Here is an 8,263-nt window from a genome sequence, read left to right as displayed (position 1 = left end):
TTTGTACTTTATGAAAACAACAAAACCAACAGGCACTTTACAAAAACAATTAAATATTTTCCCACTCAGGATTTAACACAAGGTTGGGTCAGAGTGTTCACCTATTCATTCAACGTATCATTCATTTATTCATTCATTCATTCAATTACTAGGTCTGACAATTAAGTTCACGAACTTGTTGCAACAACACTGCTAACCTTTTTTGATTGCAGAGGGATTATTCATTATGAATTTGTACCAACTGGACAAACTGTTAACAAGTATACTATTTGGAAGTGCTGAAAAGGCTGCGTGAAAAAGTTAGATGACCTGAACTTTTCGCCAACAATTCATGGCTCTTGCATCATGACAATGCACCAGCTCACACGGCACCATCTGTGAGGGAGTTTTTAGCAAGTAAACAAATAACTGTATTGGAACACCTTTCCCACTCACCTGGTCTGGCCCTCAATGACTTCTTTCTTTACGCAAAGATTAAGGAAATATTGAAAGACATTTTGATGGCATTCAGGACAACAAGGGTAATACGATGACAGCTCTGATGGGCCATTCCAGAAAAAGAGTTCCAAAATTGCTTTGAAGGGTGGACTAGGTGCAGGCGTCAGTGCATAGCTTCCCATGGGGAGTACTTTGAAGATGACCATAGTGATACTTGGCAATGAAGAATGTAGCACTTTTTCTAGGATGAGTTCATGAACTTAATTGTCTTACCTTGTATTATTCATATAAGCATCAAATATTACTGAGCATCAATTTTGTGTCAGCCACTGTGCTAGGTGGTAGGAAAAGAGAAATGATAAGATAGACTGAGAGTGCCATGGTGATCTGGAGACACAGGAACTGTGCACCAACTGCAAAAAAACACATTTCATGGACAAACTAAAATGGCATTCAAGAGCAAGGCTCCTGGTTTTGGGTTCAAGATGGCATAGTAGGAAGATCCTGAACTCAGCTTCTCTCATTGACACCAAAACTACAACTGTATGCAGAACAGCTATCCCTAAGGATGACCTGAAGACTAGCAGAACAGATTTTCTACAACTAAGGACATAAAGAAAGCCACATTAAGATGGGTAGGAAAGGCAGATACTTAATCTAGACAGGACCCATCCTACCACCCACTCCCTGTGGTGACCCACAAAGTGGGGGAGAGATATCACAACCTTGGAGGTCCCCCCTAAAGAGTGAGGGGTCTGAGTCCAAGCCTGGGGGAGCTGTGCCAGGAAGAGGAGTCCTATAACATCTGGCTTTGAAAACCAGCAGGGCTTATGTCTAGGAGAACCAAGTGGTAGTCACCCAATTGGAAGAGCAAAGGGCTGTAGGAAACCAAGGTTGGGCTTATTCTAGGTCCCAGAGCAGAGGCATCAATTTGAAAATCACCTGGTTTATATGTGAAGGTGATACATTGACTAATTCTAAGGTATGTGCTGGAGGGGTAGGGATCTGTTGGAATTTTCTCTAGGCACAGGGTGCTGGTGGGTGCCATTTTTTTTCATTTCTTTACTCTCCTTCCACCTAACTGGTCTGACACTGGCAGACACCACTTCTGATGCTCTTCATTAGCTTTGCTAACACTGTTTACCCCATGGTGGCATTTCCCTGAGGACCCACCCCAGCTGGCACCCTTTCAAAGTGGCGCCTGCTCTGCCACATCCAGTTAGGTGGCCTTAACTGGCACTGGTGCTCCCACCCAAAGTGGCCCTTGCTTCACCACAGCTGGTAGGCAGTCTCAGTCAGCACCAATGCATAGCATTGTGTTTGCAACAGTTGAGGCTGGGCCTTGCAGCCAGCCAAGCTAGAGGCCCATCCTGCACACTAGCAGCAGTTGCAGTCAAACCCACCAGCCAGCTTCACTGTGGGGGCTGTCCTGCACACGACTGCATTCACAACAGTTGTGGCTAGGCCTCACAGCCGGCCAGTCCAGGGACCAGCCTTGCCTGCCAATACATCTTTAGTAGTTGTGTCCCAGCCACAACAAGATGCCATACTAGTCCACACATGGAACACCTCTGGAGCACTTGGTCTGGTGACTGGGGGGATTGCACCACTGGAACTCACAGGACACCTTCTACATAAGGCCACTTTTTCAAGACCAGGAGACATAGCTGATCTACCTAATACATAGAAACAAACAGGCAAAATGAGGAGACAAAAGAATATGTTTCAAACAAAGGAAAAACAATACAAAACCCCAGAAAAAGAACTAAACAAAACAGAAGTCATAAAGATGCTCATCAAGCTCTGAAGAACAGTGCATCAATTCAGTGAGAACTTCAACAACGACATAAATAATATTAAAAAGAACCAATCAGAACTGAAGAATATAACAACTGAAATGAAAAATACACTAGAGGAATCAAGAGCAGATTAGATGATACAGAAAAATGGATAAGTGACTGGGAAGACAGGGTAGTGGCAATCACCCAATTGGAAGAGCAAAAAAACAAAAACAACAACAACAACAAAAATGATTTAAAAGAATGGGGATAGTATAAGAGATCTCTGGGACAACATCAAATGTACTAACATTCGCATCATAGGGGTCCTGGAAAGAGAAGATGAAGAGAAAGGAACAGAAAACCTGTTTGAAGAAACAATGGCTAAAAACTTCCCAAACTTGGTATAGGAAACAGACATCCAAGTTCAGGAAGCAGAGAGAGTCCCTAACAAGATGAACCCAAACAGACCCACACCTAGACACGTCATAATTAAAATGACAAAAGTTAAAGATAAAAAGAGAATCTTAAAAGCAGACAGAGAAAAATAACTAGTTATACACAAGGGAGCCTCCATAAGACTATCAGTTGGTGTTTCAGCGTCAACTTTGCAGGCCAGAGGGAGTGGCATGATATATTCAACATGATAAAGGGAAAAACCTACAACCCAGAATATTCCACTCAGTAAGGCTTTGATTCAGAATTGAAGGACACAATTTCCCAGACAAGCAAAAACTAAGAGTTCATCATCACTAAACCAGCATTACAAGAAATGTTAAAGGAATTTTTCAAGTGGAAAAGAAGAGGCCAAGACTAGAAATAAGAAAATATATGAAAGAAAAAAATCTCACTATTAAAGGCAAACATATAATAAAGGTAGTAGGCCAAGCACTTATAAAGCCAGTATGAAAACAAAAATGGCAATAAGTACATGTGTATCAGTAATTACTTTAAATGTAAATGGACTCAGTGTTCCATTCAAAAGATGTAGGGTGGCTGAATGGATAAGATGGACACATATGCTGCCTACAAGAGACCCACTTCAGATCTAAAGACACACAGACTGAAAGCAAAAGGATGGAAAATGAAAAGAAAGCTGGGTAGCAATACTTAGACAAAATATAGACTTTAAAACAAACTTAGACAAAATATAGACTTTAAAACAAAGGCTTTAACAAGAGACAAGGGTATCACATAATGATAAAGGGGATCAAACCAACAATGAAATATAACACTGTAAACATCTATGTACCCAACATTGGAGCACCTAAAAACACATAGCAAATATTAACAGACATAAATGGGGAGATTGACAGTAATACAATAATAGTAGGGGATTTCAATACCTCACTTACATCAATGGATAGATCATCCAGACAAAATTAATAAGGAAACATTGGACTTAAGTGACATATGAGATTAGATGGACTCAATAGATACATACAGAACATCCCATCCAGAAACAGTAGAATACATATTCTTTTCAAGGACACATGAACATTCTCTAGGATGCATCACATATTAGGTCACAAAACAAGTCTCAATAAATATAAGAAGATTGAAGTCATATCAAGCATCTTTTCTGACCACAATAGTATGAAAGTAGAAATCAATTATAAGAGGAAAACTGGAAAAAGCATATGTGGAGGCTAAACAACATGGTACTAAATAACCAATGGGATCAGTGAAGAAATCAAAGAGAAAATAAAAAAATACCTGAGACAAATGAAAATGGAAACAATGTTACAAAATTTATGGGACACAGCAAAAACCTTTCTAAGGGGGAAGTTTATAGTAGTACAGGCCTACCTGAAGAAATAAGAAAAATCTCAAATAATTTAACCTTACACCTAAAAGTACTAGAAAAAGAACAATTAAAACACAAAGTTAGTAGAGGGAAGAAAATAATAAAGACCAGACCAGAAGTAAATGAAATTGAAGTTGGAGACCTCATTTCAAACTCTACTACAAAGCTAGAATACTCAAAACAGTATGTTACTGGCACAAAGAAACACACACAGATCAAGGGAACAGAATAGAGAGCCCAGGAATAAACCCATGCTTATATAATCAATAAAATTTACAACAAAAGAGGCAAGAATATACAAAGGGGAAAAGTCTTCAATAAATGGTATTGAAAAAAGTGGACAGTTACCTGCAAAAAAATAAAATTGGACCACTTTCTTATTCAAAATAGATTAAAGACTTAAAGGTAACACCTGAAACCATAAAACTCCTAGAAGAAAACATAGGCAGTAAACTCTTTGACATCACCCTTAGAAATATATTTTAGGATGTGTCTCCTTGGGCAAGGGCAACAAAATAAACAAATGGGACTACATTATACCAAAAAGTTTTTACATGGCAAAGGAATTCACCAACAAAACGAAAAGGCAACCTACTGAATGGAGGAAGATATTTGTAAATTATATATCTGATAAGGGATTAATATCCAAAATATATAAAGAACTTATACAACTCAACATAAACAAACAAACAAACAAACAAACAAAATAATGCAATTCAAAAATGGGCAGAAGACCTGATAGGTATTTCTCCAAAGAAGACATGGAAATGATGAACAGGCACATGAGAAGATGCTCAGCTTCACTAATCATAAGGGATATGCAAGTAAAAACCAAAATGATACCTTACCTCACACCTGTCTGAATGATTATCATCAAAAACACAAGAAACAACAAGAGTTGGTGAGGATGTGGAGAAAAGGGAACACTCATGCACTGTTGGAATTGTAAATTGGTGCAGCCACTGGGCAAAACAGTATGAAGGCTCCTCAAACATTTTAAAATAGAGCTACCATACAATTCAGCAATTCCAGTTCTGGATGTTTATCCTAACAAAACAAAACCAATTCAAAAAGACATATGCACCCCTATGTTCACTGCAGCATTATTTACAATTGTCAAAATATGAAAGAAACATAAGTATCCATCGATGGATAAAGAAGATGTGGTACATATATATAATGGAATATTACTCAGCCATAAAAAAGAATGACATCTTGCTATTTGTGACACGTGGACGGACCTAGAGAATATTATACTAGGTGAAATAAGTCAGAGAAAGACAAATGCTGTATCACTTCACTCTTATGTGGAATCTAAAAAACTAAACAAATGAACAAACAAAACAAAACAAACAGACTTGTAGATACAGAGAAAAAACTGATAGTTGCTAGAGAGTTCAGGAGTAGAGGGATGGGCAAAAAAGGTGAAGGGGATTAAGAGGTACAAACTTATAGTTATAACATAAATAAGTCACAGGGATGTAATGTACAGCATAGAGAATAGAGTCAATATAGTAATAACTTTGTACAGTGACAGATGGTTGCTCGACTTCTTGTGGTGACCACTTGGTAAGGTATATAAATGTCAAATCACTACGCTGTACATCTGAAACTAATATAATATTGTATGTCAACTATACTTGAATTAAAAAATGTTTTATATTAAAAAGAGATAGATTGAGTCTCCGCCTGAATGAAATTCACTATTTAGAATGGATAACAGACATTAAACTAAGTGTTACAAAATAAGAGTAGAAATATTAACAATAGCCATAATAATAATTAATAATAATGACTTCTTGGCTGGTTTGAATAACAGTTTATAATTTATGAAGGATGCTCTCAGTTAGTGTTTGCTAAATCAACTCCAGCTGACTTAAATGGATGAGGTCTAGATGTGAAAGAGCATCTGATGCACAGGGTGGACTCTGACCAGGCTGAAGGCATGTTAATTAAGTTTCCAGATAGTGTGGAGATAAGGGCCATGGTGGGCAGAGCCTTACTCACCATGGTAAAGCTGAAGTTGTGAGGTTCTGCGGGCAGACAGTAAGCAGCAGCTTCATGCACTTCTGTCAGATTTCAGGCACTGTGGTAGCAACCCAGGCCTGATGCCAGCCCTCCAGTTTCCTCATCTGAAAAATGGAGACAATCCAGGCGCCTTCTCCAGGAACAAGGACCCACGGAACCAGCTCATGACAGAACTGTTTTTTCTTTGATATGTGAGTTCGGTAAACAACAGCCTGAGGAAAGGGATGACTAATGGAATGACTGACCATAGGCTCACACATGGTTTGTGACCTTCAAGCTCTGGGGTCAGATGGCCTCTCCTTCCTCCTCTGTGGTTTCCTCTTTCTTAAAGATTTCTAGTTTCTGATTGTCTGATATTAATGGTCACTCCTAGAAGTACATCTGCTTTCTCATCCATCTTGTCTTTCCTCCTCCCAATTCCAAGCTTTCACTCTAAATTAAATCAAACTTCAAATCAATCTTCTCTCCCACTGCCACGCTTCCCATCACTTATTCTCTCGGAAAAAATCAAAACAAAACCCAGCCTGCTCTCAAAGTGATTTTGAAATCACCTTGGCTGCATCAGCCACACAGGGCGTAGATCTGAGACTCCTGGAGGTTGTAGGCATTGCCTCCCATGCTTTCTCCCTTGCCCCTACCAATGCTGCCCCCTGACCACAGGACGTGGCAGTTTTCTAGACCACACCAGATGTCAGGACAGCTCCACCTGAATGGTCTTTCTTTCTGCGGCGTGACCTTCTCCCAAACCCCTGCCTATGCTGTAGGGCGATGACTTCTGTCTTGGAGCTCTGAAGGCCCACTCTGAGCCCTCAAACTTTCACATCCCCCATCACCGCTGACAGAATCAGGACCCAGGCCCTGGGTGTGGCATCCAAGGCAGCGCACATCCAGGTTTTGGTACCTGTTCCTGCCAATACGCTGCGCCTCACACTTACACTTCCGAGACGGGGCTCTCCTTGGACACGAGCTGCCTGACACACAGGTTCCCCCCAAGTTCACTGTAAACACATGTTCTGAGCACCTGTACTGTGACCAGGCCAGCTCTGCAGAGGCAGGCTAGGCTTGGTGGCTCTGCCTGGAAGAGGGAGCCCTTTGCCCTCTCCTCTGATACCCTTTCTGGCTACCTGTAAAATACTCTTCAGGGCTGTGTCCCTGTTGCATTCTTTTTTATTTGGTTTGTTTTTCTTGTCTTGTTTAAATTAAAAATATTTTAAAATATGGACTTCAATGAATATAATCTTGCTATGAGGAATTAAAATAATACAGATAAATCTCATGTGTTTTCATCACCACCTCACTCTCTATGCCCTCCCATAGCCCTACCCTATAGCTTTGATCCATAGTGGTTATATTCTGAAAATTCCAAAAATAAATTATTTCAGTTTTATTTCACTTTTTTTGTTAAAGTTATACCTAAACATAGTTTAAAGAATCAAAGAGTTCTACAAGGCTTGTTATAAGGCAGCAATTTCTTCCTCTTCTACCATTGCCTGGATCTTAATCATCACTTTTAGCTCTTTTAAATGAGGTGCTTTTCTTTCTTTTCTTATGTTCATTACTAAATAATATGCTTACATTACTATGTCTTGATTTAAAATTTTAGACATTATCTATGGAATTCCCAGCATGGAAAATTGAAAGTTTGATTTACTTACCCCGCCCTCCCCCTCCCATCCCCCCACTGTGTGACTTCCTGAACTTGCAGGTAACTTTGGTTATATAAGTCAGTACTCAGTGTTTAAACTCCCATTGTGGGAAATTTAATTTAATAGAAGCATTTCTCTAAGGATTCCTTTCTTCTCGCTTTCTGGAACATCTCTCTTTCTAGAACTCCTTCTATTCAGACATTGGGTTGTCTCTCCTCTTTTCTTCTCTGTTGTTCTTTTCTTTCTGGGAAACTGTGTCAAGTTTTTCGTCCAACCCTTCCTTTGAGGTTTTGTTTCTGATATCTTATCTCTGAATTCTAGGACCTGGTATGTCCTCTGTCTGTCCATTTTTATAGTCTCTCTGCTAAAGATTTATATAAAAGTTTTCTTCTCCCTGCATAGTTTTTGTTGCCTCCAACATGTCTAGTGACCCAGAGTTCTTCAATCCTACTGAGGAACGGTTCTCTAAGCTGCTGACTGGAAGTTGTATGAGAAGAGGCAGGAGGGGACTGTTTACATGGCAGGCCGAGAGAGAGAGAGAGAGAGAGAGAGAGAGAGAGAGAGAG

The sequence above is a fragment of the Hipposideros armiger genome, unplaced genomic scaffold (genome assembly GCF_001890085.2).
Source record: "Hipposideros armiger isolate ML-2016 unplaced genomic scaffold, ASM189008v1 scaffold_235, whole genome shotgun sequence".
Lineage (NCBI taxonomy): Eukaryota > Metazoa > Chordata > Mammalia > Chiroptera > Hipposideridae > Hipposideros > Hipposideros armiger.
This window is presented reverse-complemented; position numbering follows the sequence as displayed.